Genomic DNA, 14,362 nt, shown 5'->3' on the forward strand with positions numbered 1-14,362 from the left:
TCACAGAACTGAGAACACTGTGTGGAATGCTGAACTATTTGACAAAGTTTGTACCGCACATGGCATCAACACTCAAGCCAATCACCAATCTACTTCAGAAGGAAACGGCGTGGTGCTGGGGACCAGCACAACAGCAAGCATTTGAGGCAGTGAAACGGCAGATTTCACAATCACCAGCTCTTGGATTTTACAGACAGGAAGACGGTGGTGAGTGCAGACAGTAGTAGCTACGGCCTGGGAGCTGCACTGGTGCAGTGGATCAACGATAATCTCGTACCCATTGCGTATGCCTCAAGAACGCTGACAGAAGCGGAACGCAGATACAGTCAGATTGAGAAAGAGTGTCTGGCGTCAGTCTTCGCTTGTGAGAAATTCTCACAGTATCTCATCGGTCTGGACAGGTCCGAACTCTTGACAGACCACAAGCCGTTGGTACCACTCATGTCGTCGAGAGATATCGACAATACACCCATTCGTTGTCAGAGACTTCTACTTCGTCTCATGATATTCAACTTTGCGGTCCGTCATGTTCCAGGGAAAGAACTGGTCATAGCAGACGTACTCCAAGGAAACCTGTTCCCCACTCATCTGAGGATGAAGAACTGAGTGACGAGGTCACAGCGTACGTGGACTTCGTCATGACAAGCAAGCCAGTGACTTCAAGACGTATGGACGCTCTACATGCAGCCACAGTGCATGACCCAGAACTCCAGAAAGTGATCAGCTACACACTGAATGGTTGGCCGTCTACAGTCAATGAGCAGTTCAGGCCATACCAGCTAGTGCAGGGAGAGCTCTCACTAGTTGATGGTCTGTTAGTCTATAATGATCGTATCGTTGTCCCATCCAAAGAGAGGAAGAATGTTCTTCAGAAGCTTCATGAGACTCACCAAGGACTGAACAAATGCAGTCAAAATGCACAGGCTACAGTGTGGTGGCCAGGACTGGGCACACAGTTGAAAGAACTTGTCAATTCCTGCAGTGTGTGCAGAGAAGAACGACCAGCCCAGAAACATGAGCCACTTCGTCCTACAGAGTTGCCGCAACGCCCATGGCAGCTCTTCTTCTTCTTCTTCTTGGCGTTCGCAGAGGTTACACAATCAGTCCAGCACTGGTGATAAATGTTGTCGTTTTCTCCAACTCCTGTCGACTGCCGTATAGTTTGGTCTGCAAGGGAGTTGGTGACGGCCACACTTCTTTTCGTTCCTCATCTAGTAAGGGACATCGCTGTAAGATGTGTTCCGCTGTTTGGTCTTCTTGACCGCAGGCACAGGTTGGTGATGGCGCCAGCTTGAACTTTCGGTTCATGTGAGCATTGAGCCTGTTGTGGCCAGTACGCAGCCTGATGAGGTTGACTTGCTGCTCTCTGGACATTGTGTGGTAGTCATCTCTGTTTGTCCTTGGCCTCATCAATGCCTTGATGATTGTCTTCTGCTCACTAAAGCTGACACTGTTTTCAGGTTGGTCTTCCACGGCTCCTTCTTTCGCCAGCTCATCTGCCCTTTCATTTCCTGGTATCCCACAGTGTGCTGGTATCCACTGGAGAACAACTCTTCTGGTTTGTCTGACCATCTGTAATGCTTTGGCCAGCTGTGGGAGTTTGTCGTTCTCTAGGGCCTGAAGGACTGAAAGGGCGTCCGAGAGGAAGACAACTTGGTAGCAAGGGTCTGCGGAGTCCTGAACCAAGGAGGCGGCCTGCATGAGAGCTTCTGCTTCTGCTTTATAGTTTGTGCAGTGTTTGCCAGTGGCAACGCTGGATGTAGCTGTATGTCCCCCAGGGAACTGGATGAGAATGCCTGCACCTCCATTGAGCACGGCGTTAGTTGCTGATCCATCGGTGTATACATGGATCCACGCCTCTTTTGGGTACTGTTCGTCGATCAGGGCTAAGGTGAGTGCCTGTCGAGCTGTGTCATTCTGATCTTCTCCTGAGGTAACATGTGGAACACTGGTGCAGATCTGGATGCCTGGTTTCTCTGTTGCCTTGGGGGTTTCCTCTTCTTCTTGAGTCAGAGGTAGAGTGTTCTGTGGGAGGACTTCCCTGTACTGTCGAGAAAGTCTCTTGCTCTCGTGTACAAAACTGCTCCGTTTGAGCCGGTTCTTGGTGAGGTTGCTCAGTCTGTGCTTCATGGGGTGGTCGGGTAGGCACTTGAGCTTCTCGGCCTGTACCATAGTCTTGGCTTCTCTTCTCTGACAGAGGGGTTGGATGGTGGTAAGCTTCTCCATTTGCCCATGGCAGCAACTAGGCGCAGACCTGTGTTCGCGCCAGGGTAGGGATTTTCTGGTGGTGACTGATTATTATGCCAGATGGCTGGAAGTTCGTCAGTTACACTCTACCACATCCACCGCAGTCATCAACAAGTTTCGTCTGATCTTTGCAACACATGGCATCCCAGAGGTCATCGTTTCTGACAATGGCCCTCAGTTCCAATGTCGGCAGTTCAAAGACTTCGCAGAGGAGTACGACTTTGAATATCGCACAAGCAGTCCAGGGTTCCCGCAGGCAAATGGCGAGGCTGAGGCAGCAGTGAAGATTGCAAAGAAAATACTGAAGCAGGCAGGCCCTGATCTAGCTTTGCTTAACTATCGTAACACACCTCACTCCAGTACGGGTGTGAGCCCGGCAGTCGCCTTGATGGGAAGGTCGTTGAGAACAAAGATTCCTACACTCCCAAAGAATCTATCACCGCAGTCTCCAGATGACAACTACATCCGGAAGAAAGACGCAGGGACAAAGGAAAACTACAGGCAGAACTACAACAGGCGTAAAGGTGCTACAGCCTTATCACCGCTACAACCCGGAGACACAGTCCTACTTGGCTCCAGTCCAGGTGAAACACCGTGGAAAGCTGACGGTACAGTCGTCGCAGCAGACGCCAGGAACCGAACATATTTGGTGAGCACGCCAGGTGGTGTGTTCCGTCGCAACCGACAACACCTTCAACAGTTGCAGACTCCAAGGCAGGTAACCTTTGCACCCTTACCTGTCGAGCAAGGTCAAGCATCACATGATCCCCAGAATGTCACGTCAGCATGTCCTAAGGTCGTCACGTCACCTGATAATTCCCAGGACATTGAACCAGCAGATTCTGAGGACATCACATCCACTCACCAGAGCACAGAGGCTAGCAGGAGCCCAACAAGACATGTAACTCGTGCATCCAGAGGCTTCATAGCCAAAGTGCCCATTCGCTATCGTCAAGATGTTGTTAAGAAGAAATAAGCTTATCAGCTTCTGAGGTGCCCGATTTTGCTCTGTAGTGTAGAGGTGGTGGTGCCTTGCAGAGCGTTGCTGAGGCAACACATTCTGTGTTTTGTTTTATTATTTGAGCCGTGAGCCAGTAGTTTTGTTGTGTGCACAATATCATGACCATATTAATGCAAACTAAGTTGAAAAAGTTTAACATCTTGATTTGGGTCGTGATAGTGAGAAATAGCAATATTGATATTTTAAATTGAAATGGAAAGACAGCATTTCAAGGAACAGTATTAACGTTTATTTCAGTTCATTTGGGTTACTTGAGACGCTGAATTTCCATTGTCCAAGAAACATTATTTAGTAAGGTAACTAAATGTATGAAAGACAGTATGCAATATGTCATTTCTTTGTTTGATGTATAATGGCATGAATGAAGAGTGACTGAGATTTAGAGTTTATGAAAAAAATGATTTGAGTTTTTCAGTTATTATTAATATTGACTAAAAGGTTAACAACAACAACAACAAAATCCAGGAACTTGAAATCACAGTCACCAGTACCAGAACAGTTCTCAAGTTACTTTTGAACTCAAAAAGAAAGGGAGATGTTTGGAAATGACATGATTAGAGTACATAATCATGCAGGCCTACTCGCGACTAACATTCAAGGGAAGTAACTCTTGATCGAACAGGCACATCCGGGGCAGTCGATGTCTGCCATGTTTTTGACTGTTACCATGTGGTTCCATCCTGAACAAATAAAATGATACCTTTCAAGTTCAACACATCTTTGGGTTCCATTGTTTAATGCAAGGCTATCCTGAACAGGCCCATGACACTGAAAGTGGAGGAGGGATAGGAGGTTTTGGTCTTTCATCATATTATACAGGCTAGTCCTTAATAATAATAACAACAATAACAATTACAAGACTTTATTGTCCATTTTAAAGATACATTTAAATGGAAATATTTCTTCTCAAAAACTTATAAATCCTTTATTTTGCCTTATTTTGATTATTGCGATGTTGTGTGGGATAATTGTTCAAAGAAGCTTTCAGATGAGCTGGAGAAGCTGCAACTCGAATCCATTAGAATTATTGTTGGTGCCACGTTTTATTGCCACCTCTTGTTTCTGACCTAAATTCCTACCACCACAGACGCCCACTAGAGCGTAAGACTCCCCAGTGTAAATCAGATTTGTACCAGTCATCTTTTATTCCTTCTGCAACTAGTCTCTGGAATAAGTTGCCTGAAAATATACAACAATGTGGTCTGTTCAAGCGACATTTCACAGCTTTTGATATTTCAATTCCACCATATTACTATTCCCCAAATCGCAAAACTGAAGTTTTGCATTGCAGGTAAAGACTTGGAATGAGTGATTTACAATATGATATGTTTAATCGCCACCTAGTAAACAACCCGGAATGTTCTTGTGGTTATTGTGGTTATTTTGTGTTCTTCACTATTTGTTATCATGTCGCCTGTTTAATGATGCAAGAACCGCAACAATCGGTACATTAGCTCCAGAATTTGTTAATATTGACACACTCCTGACAGGTGATTACCCCCCGCGGGTTAGGGGGAGTCCCATATTGGTTGGGACGAGAAAGAATTTACCCGATGCTCCCCAGCATGTCGTAAGAGGCGACTTACGGATTCTGTTTCTCCTTTTACCCTTGTTAAGTGTTTCTTGTATAGAATATAGTCAATTTTTGTACAGATTTTAGTCAAGCAGTATGTAAGAAATGTTAAGTCCTTTGTACTGGAAACTTGCATTCTCCCAGTAAGGTAATATATTGTACTACGTTGCAAGCCCCTGGAGCAAATTTTGGATTAGTGCTTTTGTGAACAAGAAACAATTGACAAGTGGCTCTATACCATCACCCCCCTTTCCCCGTCGCGATATAACCTTCGTGGTTGAAAACGACGTAAAACACCAAATAAACAAAAAGACAGGTGATTCAAACATTTCCATATTTGAAAATAGTGCTATTTTTATTGTTGTCCAAAGCTATATTGAGAAATCAAACCGCTTTGGGACACCTTAGTTCGATGTTTTTTTAGGTTTTTTTTAAATATATTACTTGGGGCCCATCTACTTTTTTATATTTTGTTGTGTCTTTCGTTCTCGTTTTGTATTTGTTTTCGTTTTCGGTATTGACACAGATTGTGTTCGATAATTCAAACTAAGTTTTCCTTGTTGTTTTTCTCCTTTTTTTTTCTCTCTTTTTTCAAAAACATGTGTCGCATTGATCATATTCCGCCATGAAATTTCAGGCATATTTATGTGAGCACTTATCATAAGTTTTAAACTTGTTGTGCTCCTTCTGAATGATGTTGTTATATTATCATGTGTCTGTTTACGAATAAAATAGAATTTTAAAAAAAATTACCTTTTCCAGCATATAAAGTTGAACTAAAATGGATTGCGTTTTACCGCTTTTGTTAGCGTGCGAAAGTTGTTGCAATAATTTTTTGGCCAAGTTTATTTGTACATTGCTGCTTCTTTTATTACAACACGGCTTCGACCCCTGTTGATTTTAATTAACCAAATTTCTTGTTGTCCTTGTCTATCGGAAACGAAGAAGGGAAGCTACAATCGCCCCAGGCCATATATACTCTTTGTTTTCTGAGCCTGGACCATTGAGACGGTTACCTCATGGATTTAGGGCCGGACTAGGCAAATAGGAGGGGGGGGGGGGTTGCCAGTGGTGGTCCAGGGGGGTCCCCTTGGTGGGGATGTGTATGTCATATTCTGAGATAGGAAAATGGCCGCTCCTTGCATGAAACGGCATAAAATAAACAATAATAAAAAAAATTAAATAAGTGATCGGTACATGTTTAGGCTAGGGGGAGGGCGGGGGGGGGGGTGGTTGCGCAACCCCCGTAACCCCCCTGGTAGTCCGGCCCTGTAGATCTGTTCATTCTTCAGTTTGTCGGTGTCAAAAGTTATATCCCCATTCCACACAACCCTTCTTTGTCCCGTTCCCGTACCAACCAAGGAATGCTGCCAGAAGAAAAAAAATTACCACATAATTATGCAGGTTTTCAATTCATATTTTTGCAAAGTATCTGCACATGCATGTGTGCCTGCTTCGGCCATGTTGATTTTAATCAACCAATTTTCTTGTCATAACTGTGAAGAACATAACGGAGATCACTGTCAAAGTCGGCCAATCTGCAATCACTTTCGTCTCGGTTGGGAGATAGCTCTGTATTCCTGTTTTGATAGATTCCGCGGAGTAATGCCGCATCCGGTCAGAGAGAAACTGGCGCGCTAGCGGCGTGAAGCGAAGAAGTTCAGTATGCCTCTGTGGTAGCTAACTACAGAGAAGAACCCAAAACCATTTATTTTAATTGTTAGCACATTTTCAAAGTTAACATACTTATCTATATATTTTGGATTGAGAGACTAATACGAATTACAATGCAACCATTTGAAAATATGTTAGAACAAATTTGATGTTAATGACAACTTTAATTAACAAATTTGTTAATTAATGTTCATCAGTCCGGACTGAGACGAGGATTCCTTGACCAAAATTTCGATCAATTTGAGTGAAAAAGGAATGTCACCACAGTGCGGCCTCAACTTTTGTAAAATAAAAAAGCCGGATATGACGTCATCAATATATCTATTAAAAAAAAGTATATATATATAAAAATATAAAAAAATTAAAAACACATCTGGGGATAATATCTGCAGGAATTCACACACAAAGTTTCACAAACATCTGTCAGTTCTTTTTTCTATGAATGACTGTGCGCGCGCGCGCGCGCACACACACACACACACACACACACACACACCGTAACCTCATCTACCCAGTAGTAACCCAGTCTACGTTACTTAAAACCTTTAGTCTTAACTTGACTGAATGTAAATTCATACATGTTACTCTGCACGGACATCAGCCTGGGTGTATTCACGACTTGTTTCCGTGACCTTTCGAATTTCATGGGGGCTGCCATTTTGGTTTTGATGCGCTTCCTTTTCCGGTTTACGTATTTTCCGGTTTAACATAGCATTTGCGTTTTTTTGTCAGAAGAGTGATATTTGGTTATGAAGGAAGTCAAGTCCGCCATTACCTGCCACCTCAGTTGAGTGTTTACTTTGAACTTAAACTTGAACCGTAACAGTGTGTAGCCAGTTCACAAGACCTGTTCATCTTCCTACCAGTTCCAACTGTTGTTATCAATGGGTCGCGCAGCTGGAGGAAGTGTTTATTTCCATTCGGAGCCCAACTTCAGTTCAAAACCAGTCAAAAACTGGCCTTGACATTCCCACACCCTTGAATGACATTAGATCTACGTCGTTTCCGCTTGCCAAAATCCCACATGTTACATGTCTGCTCTTCGAGTTGTTTGGAACTTAGTTCGAGTATTTTCTCGAACGTAACTTTTGACCCAGCTGTCAGGTAGGCATCATGAATTAGACGTACACTGGCAGTTATAAATCATGTTGTGCAAAAGACTCTAAAGAAGTAGAACATTGTGGAAAATCGGGAATGCTTTCTCAGTTTGTGCACCCTGGCAACATTCAGCAGGAAAAAAAACCTGCATATGCCTTCCTCTGCAAAAGTCGCGCGAAGAATGCTGAACGGGCAGCGACGACTAGCTGTTCTTCTTCACTGAAAGTAATAAACTACCCCCCAAACCCTGCAAGTTTGTGCGATTTACTTTGTGGACATGAAGCCAGCAGAGGACTTCGGAATGCCCACTTAATTCCTTGATTGTACTTCCGTCACAAGAACTAAAAGAACATTCAATGTTCGTTAAATCTGTGGATCAAGTGACTCACGAAGCGGAGGAAATGAAAATCACCGGCAGATCTGTACAAGATGTTGAATTCTGCCAGGGAAACGAAGCCGCCCTCACGGCAGAGAAGTCTTCGCCTACGAAAATCAGTAGATCTAGAGCAAGGTAAACATACGTTTTTCAAAGCTTGTTCACAAACACACACACACGTACACAAACACACACACGCTCACACCATCACACACACACACATGAAAGAGATGGAATAGCTGATCGAGTGATGACAATGTTGATTGATAAGGTTTTTTTGGTGCGGTGAACTTGAGGCTATATTGTTCTATCAATCCATCGATATATTTTACACTTTCACCCCAGAAATGAAGCACGTGTACACATATTGAACAAAAGAATCATTTTAAGCTTTCATTGGCATTGTTTCCTTTTTTTGCAGACATGTTGGCAGGAAGTGAGTGTTTCACCCCACTCTTGCAAGGTAGGTTGATCACTGATGACAAGTTCTGATTGTTTTTCCTTTTTAAACGGATGACAATCCGTACTCTGCAGATGGATCTAACCGAGATGGATCTAACCGATACACGGAAGCAACATTGGGAACAAACTGTTATTCAATCTGTGAATATGTCATGTGTGAGGGGTATAACTGCAAGTAGCCTACGTTCGCTAATGTAGAGAAATAATTTTGGACTCAAACTTCAAGTTAAATTGTTTCTGCTGTCAGAGCCATCTTTCTGAAGGAACAATATTTTACATGCCACTGGATTGTTGTATATTCCTTCTTATTTTGCAATGACAGGCTCAGCTTTCATTTGATTGTAATGTGTTTCTTATTTGAAGCTTTGTACCATAAAAGCTCTGTAGAAGTGTTGCACTTGTTTTGCAGACTGCATTAGGCGTGGTAGCTATTGCACACACCCACACACACACCCCCCCTGCCTATTTATCTAACATTCCCACCCACACACATACACAGGGTGCTGACAAAGGATTTTTTTCCATTCTCCTTCAGGCCATCGCTTAATTTCTTGCAGACTGAGGAGCAATGGACGTTTGAGCAGCTCCTAAACCTGGGGCACACAAGCCACAAGGTAAATAAGGTATCAGTATACAAACAATTATGAACAAATGTTTTCCCTTTGATTTTTATCGCATCATTTTTCCATAAAACTCTGTAAATTGTGGCAATTACACATTATGCCAATAACATTATTATGAAGAATTTTTCATAAAACTCTGTAAATTGTGGCAATTACATATTATGCCAATAACATTATTATGAAGAATGAAGATTTTCAACTTATCATTGAAGAAATGAAATCAAGCATTTTTGTTCATTCTGTATTTGATTATTATTTTTCAGTCTTTGGGTTGGCATAGTGGGTGAAATAAGGGTGAGGAGTGTCGGTTGGTGTTATTTTTTAGGTCTTGGTGATGTAATATTTTCCCTACGGTATTATTCATGGTTATCATAGTGCAGATTCCAGGGAAACGGTTTTTTGAACAGCCTCTTAAACTGAAAAGCTACAAGGTCAACAACATAAACAGGTTACTGGTGTCTCGGGCATTGATGTTTTTAAAAAGATTTGCACAGCAATTTTTGTGTGTGTAAAGAGATAATGAAAATAAAGCATAACAACTTTTATATTTTTGAAGTGGAATTAAATGTTTTCATTTTTTTTATTTTGAAGTGTTTTTGTATGCAGGTTTTATTGGATGGGTGGGGGGTGGTTTTGATGGTTCTGATTTATTATGATGTAAGGGTGTTTTTTTCCTTAATTATTTATTTAATTGGTTTATGCAGACTTCATGGCAGCCACTGACCTGACGATATGACAGCCATGAATATCGAACGCAGAAGGAGAAAAAGAAGAAGACAGTCTAACAGGAAAATAATTCTGGTATGCTCATAATGTCTATGCCAGTTAAAAAAAAGTCATGAATTAAAGTTTACCCAGGTTAGACATTAGCATGTCGTAATTGTGACAATGAATGTATCCGTAAACGCACCAAGAGACTTACTTAGAAAAATTGAAGTCATGCATCGTCAATATGACTACAATCACAAACTGAATAAGGGGAAATCATGTCAATTTGGTGGTCTGGATCATCAGCTGTTGCTCATTCGCTATAATGGTCTACTTGACAAAGTCCGTCTTCGTGTGCTTCTTTGTTTCTTTATACCTAGTGTAGACAACATGTAGGCGTTTGCAGACTGTTTATTGTATTGCTGTTGTTTGTTTGTGAGTAAAACTATGGTGTGACCTCAATTGTTTGGAATTTGTTGTGTATGTTCTACTTTGTGTAAGGTGTTTCTCCATGCCCCCAGAAGAACCGACATCATATTAAAACCTTTATACCCTGAAAATACTTGCATACTAGATGTTGTTTCTTATTGTAATCATTGGGGACAGTTCACTTCACTTCAGTGCTTTTCACGCCTGGTGGCGTGTAGGGCAGCGACAAAGGACGATTGGGGACAGGCAAGCTCTTAAGTTGTGCAAGCCTTCAGAAAACTGTCAAGTCTGATTTGCTAGAACAAGCGATATTAACACGTTATTAAGATGAATATTTGATTAAATATGTGCAGGAACTACTTCAGCAGATTCATATGGCCAGTCTCACAATGCAAGGAAGGTGAGTAAATTGAATTATGTCTTTCCCACCTGTTCTGTGTTTAGTGTCAGCCGTGATTGCCTGATGAGAATTTGAAAACATGTTGCTAACTAACATGAACCCAACCATGAAACGTGATGTAGGTGAGTAGCCCATCTAGAAAAACGAACCTGTTCTAATTCCGAATTAGAACAGGTTCTTTTTTCTAGATGGGCTACTCACCTACATCACATTTTATGGTTGGGTTCATGTTAGTTTACAACATGTTTTCACATAGAAAATGGTGGGCACCTGAACAAATATCTGCACATTACAATGAAGTCTTACTTTGTGATATGATGGTTTAATAACCCCCCCCCCCCCACCCCACCCCCCCCCCCCCCCCAAGAAGAAGCTCACATAACTACCAACTACACAATTTCATTACAGAATCAAACAATGGGAAGAATCAGGATTCAGCAGTGCTAGGTCGTTGAGGGGAATAGCTATCACTAGGCACTCAGCAATAAATAGTTGAGGTTTTCACGGACATTAACAAAATCCGGTAACCTACGGACAGTAAATTTCACAGGGAAGGGAACAAGAACGTCAAAATGGAAAAGTATGTTTTTTCTTTCAAACCATTGATAGAGCTTTGAAGCTTCACACAAGTTTTGCAGAGAGAGCACTCGGCCTATTCATTTTTGGCACTAAAACATGCGCGCACACAAAAAGAAAGTTTTTAAAAAGTGGCGCCAATGTATTCTCACACTCACAGCCTTAGAATATTGCAGTTTGTATGTTACCAAATTGAGGCATGATTTTACTCCATGCAATTACCTGACCAAATCTGCGACAGTCGGGCAAACTTCTTACAAGTCGGATTGGGCCTTCAATCAAATACTCAGAAACCAGCAGCTACTTTAAGTAATACTAGTTTTGTTGTTATTTTTTACAGCTTGTACTGAATGTGTTTTTCTTTTATCTCCTCAGAATCGAGTCAGCCAGAGAAAGACCATTGAGAGGGAGAGCGCACAGTAAAGCATATATGGCATGCACTTCGGTGGACCAGTGCCATCATCTTCATAACAAGAGATGCAGATCTTATTTTCTTATGTTTAAGTATAGCTGTTAGCAAAAGTATTTGACGATTCTTGGGTACGACTTTCGTGTTTTATCCTATTAGCTTGTGCACAGCCCCAAAATCTGTTTTATTTTGATTTATCATTTATAGTTTGAATTTTTTTTTAAATGGAATTAGTCCAAATGTAAATACATCTAAGGTTGCAATATTGTTTTCTTGTATATACCCTTAAAACTACCTCTTCCTGTAAACAAAATTTAATTGTAAAAAGAAGTGTTTGTTCAAGGGAGATAATTTGAAGCGAATTTTTTTTTAAATCAGTAAAACTGCGTAGTGACATCCTCAATTAAATAAAAAGAATAAGGAATAAAGGTATACACACAGGTTGTACCCATTTTCTTGATTGCACTGCTTTTAAGTAGAAAGCTTTTTTTCTCAGAATTATTTTACAAATAAAATTCAAGGGAGGCAATTGATATGATAAAAAGGAAGAATTTTTTCTTTTCTTAGAATACTGTACACATTTAGTAAAGTATAATTTACAAGACAAAACACAGGGTTTTTGGTTTTTTTTCTGTGCTTACTACTTGACAAGAGAACCACGAGATTTGTGCAGATTATTTAAAATGTTCTGTACAGTATATTTTACAACTTAGACAGATCCATACAATATATATAATTTTGTAATAGATGTTTACAATTTGTAGGTATGTTTTTGTTTTAAATCAACAGTTCGGATAGCCACAACAAGTGTGTATGTCTTGTGATTTGAGAGCTTTAGCACTGGATGCTTAGAATCCTCTTGATCATTTACTTCAGTAGGTTAAGCCACCTTCTCCAAAATCTTCTCTCCTATTCTGTGCTTACTACAGTGGGTTTGACAAGAGAACCACGAGATTTGTTTTTGTACATATGTTGCTTTTATTCTGTACATTTTAATATTTTAATCCTATGTGCACATTTTTTTTTAACTGTGTTTTGGTTTTTGTTTTTGTTTTCCTGTATTCAAAGTGTGTATGGAAACCACAACCTGTCACAGCAGTATTATTAATCTGGATCTCCCTGCTAAGAACGTAATTAACAGAACGTGTGCATGTAGCTAAAGAACTTAAAAAGAATTTCTGCTACTTCACTCAAAATACGTCCATCCTCACACTCATATTTTCTTAAAATAATATTTGTTCATACAAACATGTTTGCGAATTATTCAATTTTGCGTAAAATATTCAATTACGATTTCTTTGTGTGTTGCAAAATTATGTAATAAAATATTGCAAGATCAAATTCAAAACAGCAATAAAGCTGCTGACGGCAGAATGCCTCTGTTGACTTCTCTATCTGTTGGGTCAAACTATGCCACAGACATGTTTCTTCTAGTAGCTCAATATTACGTGATACAGTCTCAAAGACAGAACAACGCAATAACCTTTTTTTGTGTAGATTCGATTGACTTTTTCCTGAAATAAAATATTCATGAAGCGGATTCTGACTGAGTTAATATATTTCTGGAAAGCTGAACAACGCAATGCGTCTGTGACTGGTGAAGAAGCAGAGCTGGAGCTTTTTGTATTGTTTGTCGTTGGTTTTATTACACACGCACTCACATACGGTCAACAAAATGTTGCATGTTCCTGCTTGACAAACAATTACCTGCATACATGTGTGCACGTTCGAACGTACGAACATTCATACCTGTGCAAACAATCTGCCACTTCAAGTTCAACACCCAAACCCCACACATTCCTCCAAAAGGAGTCTCAGTGAAATATAATACTGGCATTTGTGGTATTGAACGAGGACCGTACCTCAACTTCCATTGTCTAGTGCATGTGGGTCTCATGTTGTACGTGTGAAACCACTTACTTAAAAAAGAAAAAATCTTGTAAGCTTATCGAACAATTATATTCTTAAACAAACTGGTTAGAATAACAGATTTAGGAGAATGCAATGCAAGGAACATCTTTATCTAATTCGGTCGATGCTTAGATCTAGAAAAGCACCCACTTATTCCAGTATAATAGAGAAAAAAATCCAATTGAAAAAGTTCCAGATCTAGACAAGGCAGCACTAGCAGCAATTTTAGCTAGCAAAATCGAACTTGCCCTGCAGTCATGCAAGGTCGAACCACTTTCCCTGCCTAGTTGGGGTTTGGCGGGTAGAGGGCCGGTGCTGGCACACTCGGAGTGAAACGACATGACACCTACTTCGATAGCTTCTCCGGATTTACGTGTACAAACAGCGTCCGGGTTTACCGCTTCGATTCTAAACCCTAGTTTCTCATGTTGGTAATAAACTGGCTATTTGTTTATCAGATGTGTCGTTGTTCCACATTAAATGATGCTAGAATGCAAGGTCGCAATCATTTGGTTATCAAACCAGGTTATGTTCTTTTTTTTCATCACCTTTTTCCGCGCAAACAGTTTTGCGCCATTTCTTTTGCGCAGACTGGGCGGGACAGGAAGCGGAAGCGCATCCCTATTTCTGATTGGACAATGATGCCGACGCCCACTTGACCCCCACTACAATGTCAAGGTCGGAAAGTCGTGAATAGGAAGATGTGTGGTATGTGTCTTAGTGCCCGGATGGAAATGGATGGAAAGGTCGATGCTGATTTGCAACGTGGTGTACATGAAAAGGGAGGTATCTTGAAAGGTATCTTGAAAGTAACAGTCCAGCGCGTGTAAACATTTTGGATTCACCATCTCAGAT

The 14,362-nt window shown here is 41.0% G+C and overlaps 1 protein-coding gene and 1 long non-coding RNA gene across 2 annotated transcripts in view; one reads left to right on the forward strand and one right to left on the reverse strand.

Annotated features, from left to right (window-relative positions):
- The window catches only part of LOC138958968 (uncharacterized), a 36,270-nt gene that overhangs the window by 4,274 nt on the left and 17,634 nt on the right, over positions 1–14,362 (reverse strand). The gene's annotated exons all lie outside the window — the stretch shown is intronic.
- LOC138958967 (uncharacterized) lies at positions 7,139–13,136 on the forward strand. The gene is made up of 6 exons (XR_011453557.1): positions 7,139–8,124; positions 8,411–8,452; positions 8,987–9,065; positions 9,779–9,875; positions 10,565–10,611; positions 11,563–13,136. It is a non-coding gene; the product is annotated as an uncharacterized lncRNA (long non-coding RNA).

The sequence above is a fragment of the Littorina saxatilis genome, linkage group LG2 (genome assembly GCF_037325665.1).
Source record: "Littorina saxatilis isolate snail1 linkage group LG2, US_GU_Lsax_2.0, whole genome shotgun sequence".
NCBI classification, from domain to species: Eukaryota; Metazoa; Mollusca; class Gastropoda; order Littorinimorpha; family Littorinidae; genus Littorina; species Littorina saxatilis.